The 12,488-nt window shown below is 39.5% G+C and overlaps 1 pseudogene; it reads left to right on the top strand.

The window, feature by feature from the left end:
• The window catches only part of LOC104296061, a 101,438-nt pseudogene extending 91,901 nt beyond the window's left edge, over positions 1–9,537 (top strand).
• The last annotated feature ends 2,951 nt before the right edge of the window (positions 9,538–12,488 follow it).

Genomic DNA, 12,488 nt, shown 5'->3' with positions numbered 1-12,488 from the left:
GTCTAGAGGAAAGAAGACTGAGGGGAAATCTTATCAATGCTTATAAATACTTAAAGGGAGGGTGCCAGGGGGATGTGAACAGTCTTTTTTCAGTGGTGCCCAGTGATAGAACAAGAGGTAATGGGCAGAAACTTCAACATAGGAAGTTCCATCTTAACATGAGGAGGAACTTCTTTAATGTGAGGGTGGCAGAGCACTGGAACAGGCTGCCCAGAGAGGTTGTGGAATCTCCCACTCTGGAGACATTCAAAACCCGCCTGGATGCCCTCCTGTACAACTGCTGTAGGTGACCCTGCTCTGGCAGGGGGGGTTGGATTGGATGATCTCCAGAGGTCCCTTCCAACCCTGACCATTCTGTTATTCTGTGATTCTGTGATTCCACAGAATGGCTTGCTGCCTACCAAGTCTTGGTTTTATGCAATAGTTTTCTTAAGTCTTTTTGCAAACACTCAGTTCATCAAGACATTCAAGCAGAATGCAGAATAAGGCATTCTGAATCATTGATTCAAAAAATAGATATAATGTGCATTATTAACTCTGTGTTCTCTGTCAGACATTGGAAAATAATTGAAGTGTGAAGTTTTCCTTACCCAAATGATTGTTAGAGCTCCCAAACACTGAAAATGAAGCTTGGGGAGGAGAGTTCTGAACCACAGCACTGATATTTAACCTGCACCATTCTCTGCTGTCAGTTTTCTATGGAAGGAGCTTTTATTTTATACAAGAGCAGATAGCACAGTAATTCTCTGCTGTTTACTTTCCACTATATACACCATTACTGGTTACCAATCTGTCCCACACTGACACTTTGTAAGCAATGGCAGACATTTAGACCTCAGTAATCAGACCCTTCCTGCAAATCACAAATTTAGCATAAAGTAATCCTAACATTTTATAAAAATAATAGTGTATTTTTTCCTTTTTTCTTTTTTATCTTTTTTAAACTTTTTTGGTGTGTCTTTGCTTCTATATTTTAGAGCTCACAGTTCCTCAAACAACATTTTGAATTTACATCTGTAAGAAATGGGCTTGGTTTCTGTAACTGTGATCCAGAAGCTTAGCTTAAAACCCAGAGGCCCAAGGTTTATCAGGACTGGCATTATCATTTTATTAAGTGCATCTGTGTCCTTTGAGAAGTGGACTGTTTTTTTTCTGTTTCTACCTCTGAAGTGTATGCTTTGCATTATACTGACTGATTGAAGATGGGATGGCACAACATATTCTGATTTTTTTTCTATCAGAAACGATTAGGTTTAAATGACCCTATTAAAAAATAAAGATTTTCTATCATAGAGGGAAAAATAAAAACCCCAGACAGTTATAGGAAGGTTAGAGAGACAGAAATTGAAAAAAAAACATCATCTATTGAGCAAACAGTTATCCTTAACCTGACTGACTTCATGTATATGAGTCATCCTGTCAGATTCAGTAGTTCATCTACTTTTAAGTATTATGTGATATTACTGGCTTTGAGGGTACAGGAACCTGTGTGGAAGTGGAAGGGCTTTTTATCTGAAATCAGGTTATACAATAAAAAAGGAAGGAAAATCCAGTGTTCTGATCTGAGATAGCCACTGATGGTAATATTAAAAAGAAAGAAAAAAAAAAAAAAAAGAGTATTTCTTTATCTTCCTTAATTACCTGAGGAAGTCCCATCCAGCTGCAGAAGACTGTACCGGATACATCAACATTGCAAAAAAAACTTACAAGATTAGGGAAAGCCTGACAGTGAGTGAATTCTTAGTATTATTTAGCACGTGTCTGAGTGTACACTCCGTACACAAATGCACAGCCCTTGGCAAAATGACTTGCTTGAGGAACTTAATTGGAATTTGTTTCACAGCATTTCTGCTTCCAGTGGTACCACCAGCAAGCTGCTTTGACTGCAGTGGGAACAAGATCCTTTTCATCCTCTCAACTTGTAGAAGATTTAGCTGGAAGTGAAGCCAGTCTGTGAGATCAAACACTCAACTGGTCTTCAAAAACTGTGACTTCATTTTAGCAAGCTGTGTCTGTGTACAGCAGCAGGATTGCCATCCCACAACATGCCCATGCAGACTTGAGCGTGCCAGAAGCGGGTCTTAAATCCACGATTGCATGAAAACCACACCCACGTTTCGAGTGTCTGCCTGCAAGAGGCACAGGGGTCTCAAGGGCTGCCAGTGCAAGCCACAAGTTCACTTCCACATCTTCACACGTTTCAGGCCAAACTCCTGCACTCAGAGCCCTCTCCAAGAAAGAGGAGGCTCAAAAGAGTGCACCTTTGCACCAGGGAAAAGGACAGTTCCCACCGCTCTGTTGAAACATCTTTTGAGGCATCAAGCTTTCACCAGCTCTTGGGGCAGGCACTTTTTCAAGTAACACATGGTACCAGAGATATGTCCTCACATCCTGAGAGAGGGTGGTTTAGTAAATAGGCATCTACTGACGTTGGAAGTCAAGCCCATGGAAGCTTGGTTTGACAGTGCTGTAAATCTGGGTTCAGCATTCAAATCAGTCATAGTAAAACCGTAATGTTAGGATTAATGTTGGGTCAGATATCAAAATCCTAAGAGGAAAAAGGGGTCTTGTCCATGAAATAGCAGGTCTGATCACGGGTGTGCGCAAGAGGTGTGGATGTCCTTCCAGCAAATCCTCCCTGTCTCCAGTATTAAGCTGAAGTATCCAGTTCTTCTGTCATGGGATGTAACGCATAAAGTCACAAAAAAGAATGGTCTGAATGTGAAGTTTAATGTCGCTGATTGGTGAGAGACCTGGATAGGTTGATAGAATGCTTTGTTATATCCCGGGTAGATTAAATATACAGGAAAAAGAATAACCTAAGAGCATTCCTGTATTTTTTACATCAGCTGCATTCTGAAAAGTGCTGAGCTGAGCTTAGGCAGCTGTACACAGGAAGAATACCTCGACTTTATGGTGATGGGTCTGAATTGCTTATCCTTTTAATATTCAGCAATGAAGTGTTACTTTGCTAACTGCAGCCGCGCAACAGTTTGTGTTCTGTTTTCAAACAGGCTGAAAAAGGAGCTTTGGGTGATTGTTATATTATTCTTGTACTCATTCAGTTATGGTACATAACTGCTTATAAGCAAGAAGTTATAATAACCTTAGGAAAGGAGAAAAACAGCAAATCATTTTTATTTTTACTTAGCCAGCAAAGGCAAAATTGTGGAAACACTGAACACCTTTCACATTTTCTTACCATCTGCTGGGGCATGGTATTGATTTCCTTGAAATTTATAACTCAGTTCTGTGCACCTATAATTATAAGCAGTAAGGCAACAAATAGTCATTGCTCCTTCCCCTTTACAAAAAAAGAAAAAAAAGCCCACACCTGAAAATGTGTAAATCCTCTTAATTTTGCATAGCACTTGGTCTTTTCCTTTCCCAAAGCAGAGTAGTCAGAGAGAGATTGAGACCCTGTCTTAAGAGTCCAACAGGTGTCTATTTCCAACTCTCCTTATTCTCACACCAGCTGCTTTGGTTACAAGCAGAGGACTGGTCATTGCTAATTTTTTTTTTTCCTCCCCTGCATTCATTTAAGAAGCTGGTGAAAACGCCAAGCCACATTATTGCAATGTTTTTGATACAGTTGGATGCGGAATCAGGAAATCAAATGGAAAAGCACAAAAAGCTTTGAAAACATTATCATGTGGAAGAAAGGGAGCTAGTTTTGTACTTCTGTCATATATAAGAACAAGGATTATTGCTTTACAGATGATTTGTTGGTCTGTGAGTTGTGTAAAAGATGTTGAATTAAAATCTGGTCTCCCAACAAAAAAAACATGGATGTACTGGTGGAATCTGCACAGCCCAGTTGTTCCTTTTTGAGTGTCATTCTTCTGCATTCTTAAACATGAAAACTGAATTTGGCTATGATGAAACTGTGAGAGACAGAGTTAGTATATTATCTTGAATGATCTTGTTGTGTGAGGCCCTGAACACCAATAACAAGTCATGGACCTAGAGAATTTTCTGAGGACTCTGAGTCTGAGCACAGTCAAAATATTCTTCTGAGGCTTATGGCTTCTCCTTACATTGTACGTGTGAACAGTTAGAGATCATGAATACTAATATGGTGTATGCAAAAAATATACTGGCACACATAACCATTTTGCAGTAGATCTCTATGAGTGAAACTGTTGTTTTTAGAGGTTTTATTGTCTTTCTCTGTTAGTCATATCACTTACCAGCTCCTGAGCCATTGCACATCTGGCAATTTCATGCCATATGGAAAGTCAACTAGTGGTAATTCCAGTGAGATTTATGGCAATGTGCAGCAAAGTTTCTCTACATTACCACCGATCAATGGAATTCAGTCTGTTTGAGTCGTGGAAATGTCCATCTTAGCGTGTATGTTTCGAGGATAAAATCTTATCTGAGTACCTTTTGCAACCCTATTGAGATTAATTTTGATCAGCTAAGAAGACGCTCTCAAAATATCTAAAGCTACCCAATGACACCCTTAGATACCTAAATGGTTTTTTGCTATCTAGACCTCGCAGTTGAAACAGACAGTTGCTTACTACATGGTTGACTCTGGCCTGTAGCTCATTTCCCAGTTAATTATTTCTCAGAACAAACTAAATTAAATAGAATTCGGGGGGGGGGGAATTATTTTTTAGTTTTAATCTCCATGTTAGATTTACTGAGCTAGGTCTTAGTGCGCTTTAATAAAGAAGCCAGCAGGTTTTGGATTTTAGCAAAACTTTTGACACTGACTCACACAGTATCCTTCTGGAGAAAACGACCGGCACGCAGCTATACAAGTTTATTATACCTTGGGTGAGCAATTGGCTGACAGGTTGGGCTCAAAGGGTTATAGTAACTGACGTTACATCAGTCTGGCTGCTAGAAACCAGTGGGTGTCCGCAGGGCTTGATTTTACAGCTAGTGGTCTTTGATGTTTTTATAAATGATCTGGATGAAGGAATCGAATGTACATTAAGTTTGCTGATGATACTAAACTAGGAGGAGCTGTGGACTCCCTCGAGGGTAGGGAGGCCTTACAGAGAGATCTGGATAGAATGGAGAGCTGGGCAATCACCAACTGTATGAAATTTTACAAGAGCAAGTGCTGGATTCTCCACCTGGGATGGGGTAATCCTGGTTATACATACAAACTGGGGGACAAGAGGCCAGAGAGCAGTTGTGTGGAAAGAGATCTGAGGGTTGGGTTGATGGCAAGTTGAATATAAGTCAACAGCAGCCAAAAGGGCCAACTATGTTCTAGGGTGCACCAGGCACAGCATAGCTAGCATGGCAAGGGAGGTGATTGTCCCACTCAACACTGCACTGGTGCAGCCTCACCTCAAGTCCTGTGTGCAGTTTTGGGTTCCTCAATATAAGGATATCAAACTATTACAGTGTGTCCAGAAGAGGGTCACCAAGAGGGTGAAAGGCCTCAAGGGCAAGACTTAGGAGGAGAGGCTGAGATCACTTGGCTTGTTCAGCTTGGAGAAGAGAAGGCTGAGGGGTGACCCCATCACAATCTGCAACTTCCTCACAGGGGGCAGTGGAGGGGGAAGTGCTGATATCCTCTCTCTGGTGGCCAGAGATAAGACACAAGGTAACGTGATGAAGCTGCATCAGGGGAAGGTCAGATTGGACATTAGGATAAGGTACTTCACTGGGAGGGTGGTTGGTCACTGAAACAAGCTTCCCCTGCAAAGGAGTTATGGCACCAAGCCTGTCAGGGTTCAAGGAGCATCTGGATAATGCCCTTAGTCGTATGGTTTAGTTTTAGGTAGTTGGTTTTAGGTTTTAGCGAGTTGGACTCGATGATACTTATGAGTCCCTTCCAACTTGAGATATTCTATGATTCTATGACTGAAAGCATGATCATAGTAATTATCCCTAGCTGGGTAACTGCCTGAAAAGACAATTTCAATTGCCAAGTAACTGATGTCATCCTTATAAATACACATACAAATAAACACTGTTCTTATGATCATTCTTGAATTCTAGATCATTCTAGCAATGTTTGTCATTGGGATGAGTAATAAAGCTTAAGACTGCAGTGAATTTTCCAAATCAAATGAATTATAACTTACTGGCAAGGAATTTGTAGAAAGTCAGGTCACATATTTTAAGACAGAGGGAAACTGCCAGCAACCATTGCTTTGAGGATATCCTTTCACCTCCAGGGCTTAATCTTCCCCTCAGGATACAAGTAAAATGAATGCTTCTTTTATTTTTCCATACTCATTACAGAGATTTTGCATTTATTGTAGTATACGCTCAGAAATGACAAAGATGTGCAAGATATCTTCCACTGGAGGAGATGCAGGTAGATGTCCTGTGCACAGCTCCAGTGGTATCCTTCCTGTTCATGCATCCTCCTTGTTTGCATCCCCCTCCCTGATCCCATGTCCAGTAATAAAAATATGTAATGCTTTTCAGAGTGAACTAATTACCCTCCATCAGTTCTCCTCTTTTGTTCCATTTATCCAGGTACTGTTTGGCCTAAGTGACATTTCAGAACTAGAGACTAACTGAAAGAGTGAGATTTTACATAGTCTTCTACAAGAGGTGTATTAATACTTGCTGTAGGATAAAATTTTCTTTCAAACATCGCTTGCAGTAGCTTTTAAATAAGTGAATTTCAGTTGATAGCATGGGTGCCTTCGGTCTTAAGATCCCAAATGATATGGGCTCATCTGGGTTTCTTACAATTGTCTTTGATATTAATGAGCTTTTAATTAGGAATAAAACTGAGACATTATTATGGATAGATGTATCCATGCAGACTCAAGCATTCATTTTTTTATTTTATTTTTTTAATTAGGACATCTGAAAGTACTCTGGCAACAGAAAGATATTTTAGCATTGATTTCATTTAGGACAAGGACAAGTATGGTATTCTCGGAGAGTATTATTACAAATAGCATAAACAGTGCTCTCCTTTAAAGACTTCTAAACGTATGTGCCTTCATATGCATGCTAGTATGCATGAATGCAGAACTGGTTGAAAACTAGCCATTGAAACTGTTTCTTGATAGAATATTATGTTTTTAATGAAACACAACTGTTGTAGAAAATGTCTTAAGGGGAAAAAAATCATTTATTGGAAATTTTTTTTCAACAAAAGTTAAAATATTTTTCAGGAGAAAAACACTTCTGATTTTTGTAGAGTTGTACTGTACAACTATAGAGTGAGACAAAAACTACACTGTAAGCTAAATGTTCGCCTCTGAGCTGGAGTTTGTAGATCTAAATCAGGAAGAAAACTACTAAAAATGTGATGTGAGTGCAGCCTAGGTTTATTGCTGAATTTGTAGAGAGACAGTATAGCAGTGCTATGAAGAATTGTCGTGGGTCTCCTGGGAGGCAGTAAGTCAGTGGATGAGTGTCCTGGTGTCAGCTGGGAAAGAGTTTTGAGTTAACTTTCTTTGTAGTGATTGCTGTGAAAGGAATGTCAGTAATACCTATCAGTTTTAGTGGTTGCTAAGTGGTGTTTACACTATTCAACAACTTTTTTCAGCTTCCCATAGAAGCATAAGCAGAACAATGGAATGGCCAATGAAATAGTCCGTACTGTAGACATCATGTTCAGTATATAAATGGGGGTTAGCAAGGGGGAGGAAAGGGGAGACAGGAATCCATGATCACCGCTCCAGATGGTGCCAATTCACTGGGTGGTGAGAGTGACCGGTGTCATTTTTATTATTGTTATTATTATTATTGTTATTTTTCCTTTCCTGTTATTGTTTCTATTAAACTGTCTTTATCTCCACCCATGAGGGGTTTTTTTCTCTCTTTCCCCTCCCTTTTTTTCCTTCTTCTCTCCTCTCTTCTACAGAGGGGAGAAGGGGTAGAATGGGTGAGTGAGTGGCTGCATAGTTCTAGTTGCTGGCTGAGGTTAAACCGCAACAATCAGCTCGTAATGGGTGCAAAAGAAATTGGGCAATGCAGAACTTACAGTGCTTGTAGCATTGCACCAGATCATTGCTGTCAGGACCCAAGTGTCTCCTGCCAGTCACCAGTCTCTGGAAATCACATGCAGATCAGGAACAACTCCAGGACAGAGCACCACCCAGTGCAAGTGTGATACGCCAGTTTCTCTAGGAAGCAGCAGGGCTACATAGGCTCAGACTGCCTTCCCACGGAAAAGAAAGACAGAAAAAAAAATTTTTCTGGCCTGTCTTTAAAAACATACACAACTACCCTTGTAACTATGGCTAACAGGGTAGGGCAGATGAGTAAACCCAGTATGGAATGCTATGCTTTCTAATCCCTTCTTTTGTGGTTAACAAGGAAAATAAGTGTGCTTGGAATATTGTGAAAGTATTTGTCTTTTGCTAATAATTAAAGGAAATAGTTAGCAAATATATACTACTTCAAGCAGCAGAGGCTCTACTTTATACAAAAAGTGCCTTCGTCAGGTCTCACACTAATTGAATAAAGTGCAGATTTTCAGGAAATCCCTCTTACTTCCAAATAAATGTATTTATACCAAGTCACAAAAGTCATGAGGCAACAGTCTCCAATGCTAGGGTTTGGAAAGCTCTTGGAATGTTGCTAGTGATACCCTTGCAAATGTGGGTACAGATTTCATGCAAAAGTGTGACAGTAAATGCTCAAAAGAATGGGTTTCAAGTGTAGAAAGAGTAGTTTGGCTGTGAAGCATACAGGAGTTACCATCTTTCTGATTGCTTTACCTGGGAGGTACCTACAGCACTGCTTAGACACCAGGAGCTCTGCAATGAGCTAGGCTCAAATCAAAGGTTTGATTATGACTCTGACCCAGCTGAAAAAATCTGACTACAAAAATTCAATTATTTTGTGTCTTCCACATTCTGGCTCTTTCTCTTCCTCTTTCTCTCAATATGGTGGCTTAGTTCAGCTCATGCTGACACCAGTAGACGTCTGGAGTAACATTCACGAAGTGTGGGTATGACTAGAGTGGAAATTAATGGTTGTGTCTTGTTCACCTGTCAGGTCTTATTTCTGAATGTCCTACCTTGACCCTTCTGCAGGCTAATTTTGAATCTACGTGTATTTTAAGAAAGCCTTTAGCAAACAGGAAATCCCCAAGGCAGTTGACTATTTTCTTTTTCTCCCAAGTGATCAACTCAGCTCAAAGTGCAACAGCTTTGTACAGCTGTCCCTAGGGCATCTTCCTTATCTGAACCATTAAGTGGCTAAAGTTGGGTCTATCACGCAGTTTCTTCCTACATAACATATTAGTGTTGACCAATGAGCTGAAATATATCCCTTCTTTCCTTTGTGCCACGCCCAAGTGCTGGCCACAATTTTCTGCTAGGACAACCACTCTGAATTCAACAGCGTTGTATCAACAGAGGGCCTTCTGACAAGGACTAAGGAATGTGTTCATTCTCTTGTCCTTATTTTTAATGTACTGAATTTAATGCTGTAGCTCCTGTACTGTCTATCCAGACTCTGACTACTCCTGCAGTCTACAAAGAGCAGCATCAGATAGCTCAGCAGCTTGCTTTCGTGCCGTGTTCTGAAGACCTTGCATATGATGGTATGAAGACAGTCCCCAGCGAATATGCTCCTTGTTTTGACTGGTAGCGTTTCAGTGCAAGATACAAGTAGAACAGCTGCAAACATGCTTATCGAGGTGGAAAAAACCACACAGTTGTTGGGTTTCATTTTTCCTTTCTATTAGCCAGATAGATTCCACTGTAATTAGGCATGTGTTACAGCTTCACTGGGGGTATCTTGTCTCCCCACCACTACATGTGCTGTACCCACATACTTTTGAGATTCTTGTCTTAGCACAAAAGAAAATATGTTGGCTTCAATTTCTTTAGATTTCGTATTTCATTCCATTTTTAGCTATTTTCAAATAGTTAGAGCTATAAACTTTAACCTGTATCTACCTCCAGCCATCATGGATTAATGTTACCCTTGTAAAACACATTTGATTTTTCAAATGTACTTAGCTGAAAAAGTCTCTTAAAAATACAGGGTCTTAAGTATTCAGGGCCTTTGGCTAAACAGGCTATGAATTGTGTTATGAAGCAATGACAGAACTTGTGGTACTAATTGATCAGTCTCTTAACTTTCCTGTGCACATTCTGTATGCACAGGCTTTAACTTCTAAATATCATGATTTGTCACCAGGCTCTGTGCTGAAACATAAAAAAAATTACAAAGGCCAAAGTCAGTAGACTGAAACTGTTTGAAATCCTCCTTGGTGACTGCAATCACAGGATTATGGTCGACATTAAATATTAACTCTACCAGACCCATATCCTGTGGAGTACCACATAGTTTTAGTCTCCCTTTTGTCCTGTTTAGTATTTACATAGAGCTGCTAGGGAAAAAGTTCTCACCTGCCTTCATTATATAGATGGCACATTAATCTGTCTGTCTCTCCTAAAAGCCAATAAGGTCACAGCATCCTAACTTTCCTGTTGTGTGTGTGGATAAGAATAAAAAGAAGATCTTTTGGTGTTAAATTGAACAAAAATGAAATTCTGTTAAGGGACAGAAGCTTGCAAAATATATTGTTAAAGTTACCACTGAGTGTCTCTGTTAACAAAAGGACGAACTCAGCACGTTACCAGAACTGTTCATTTTTCTGACAGCCATAGAGATCTCTATAACATGCAGCTATTCAAAGGAAACATCCCTTTATAACAGGTTAAATCAAGCACCTTACTTATGATGTCCTATATCCAATGCAGACTGCTTGTGGCTTTCTAAATGGATTATTGAAGTGCAATTTAAGTATGCTTGAATGTACTAGCCCTCAAAAGTCTTCTACTGGCCCACATTTAAAGTAGCTTCTTTTTTTTTTTCCTCAGTAGCTTTCTGTCACCGAGATTTTCGCTCATTGAAGCTGAGTAGCAGCCGGATGTAAGAGTTAAAACTTCAAAGGGAATTCCATCCCTGTTTTATAACACAGGATATACCGTCCAGGCAACACAGGTGTCATCTTTACTGCCGTGCCCAGGCAGTTTCAGAAGAAAGACTGTTTCTTTCAAGATGAAGAAAGATAATCCTTTAATGTAGAACTGCTGTTAACAAAAGCTTCCCTTTTGCAATCAATGCAGTTAGCCTTTCTACTGATTTAGTTTTGAGTTAATTTATTCACACTGCATTAATTAGTGCAGATATGAAAAGGAAGCATAGTATATAACATTTTCGCATACTCTTCTTCAGTGTCCTGTGCATGGCAGCAGAGCTTCCTAAGATTCACCTGCCTGGATACACTGTGAATCACAGAATCACAGAAACAGTGTGAAACACAACGTCCTCTTTGAAATAATGAATCCTAACTAGCACGAAATTATTACTCTTACAACTGCTGCATTCCCCAAGAGCAACAACTTTCCTTGTTGTCATATGGTTTCCACTTCCATACTACAAAAACTTTGCCTTTATTCCCCTGTGATACGTCATTCTCAGTATCTGGAACATTAAAATCTTCCAAGAATCCTCAGTGATACAGCTTGACGGATTTTTGCTTAATCTCATTTAGGGGTAAAGTGAGTAAAAAAAAATGTGAACTATTCTAATATAATATGCACCATTTTTTAAGTCATACATCACTCAGCAGACAACCATGCAGAGATACTTGTCACCACGTCCAGGTAGGGAGTTTAGCTACAACGGCTGGGTCCTCTGCCAATACTAAGCAACCCCCAAAAAATGTAGCACAAACTTCTAAGAAGCTGCACTGTTTTCAGAGTCGTTAGTCTGTATCTTTCTTCATTATCACACTATCCCATTTAGGCATATTCATCCATCTATAGTCATGGTAATTGCGCTATTCTTGTCTTTGCCACTGAATATTTACCTCCTAGTGCCATCACTTTTCACCAGTAAAATAGGGATACTATTTACTAGAGATGTTTGAACAACTCGGCAGAAGACATTTTGAAGAATTTCACCTTTAAAAATTTTTTACTATGTTCAGAAGAAATAGACAGCAGAAAAGATGTTCTATTCACAGTAGTTCACTAACTTAATCAAGTAAGAATTCTTCATCAAGCACTGTTTCTATGCAAATATTTGCAATTTTTATGAGGTAGCAAATTGTGAGGGTATGGTAGTAATGTTACCTTCCCTGAATGGTTGACTTGTATCATTAGCCCATGCAAAAAAATCTGAATTTTACTTAACCTCCAAGCCTCTTTTACAGCCCTTTACATAATTGTTCATATAAGCTTTTTGTAAACCTCTTCCCCTTCCTCTTGCCAACAATGTTAGTGGGAATGTCATTTTGTCTACTACTTTTGCAAATATCTCCACTTTCTTTTCCTGTTATTTATGCATGAAATGTCTCCTGTGAGACAATCCTTAAGGTTTATTATCTTTTCCTTCAAATTTCTTCCTGAGACCCATTTTCTCTGTGACAACTGCAAGAAATTGGTAAATCAATCTTAAAAACATTGGGTTAGAAACAGAAGGTGTACTGGTGGGTTCACTTCTTTGCTTAACTTCAGGCAATATTGATTTCTAAGTCTTGTACAGGTAATTTGTATAATCACAGAAATTTATCATTGTGATTT

The sequence above is a fragment of the Charadrius vociferus genome, unplaced genomic scaffold, assembly GCF_000708025.1.
Source record: "Charadrius vociferus isolate BGI_N301 unplaced genomic scaffold, ASM70802v2 scaffold231, whole genome shotgun sequence".
In the NCBI taxonomy this organism is placed as follows: domain Eukaryota; kingdom Metazoa; phylum Chordata; class Aves; order Charadriiformes; family Charadriidae; genus Charadrius; species Charadrius vociferus.
Note: the sequence above shows the minus strand (reverse complement) of the source record. Positions and strands in the feature narration are given on the sequence as shown.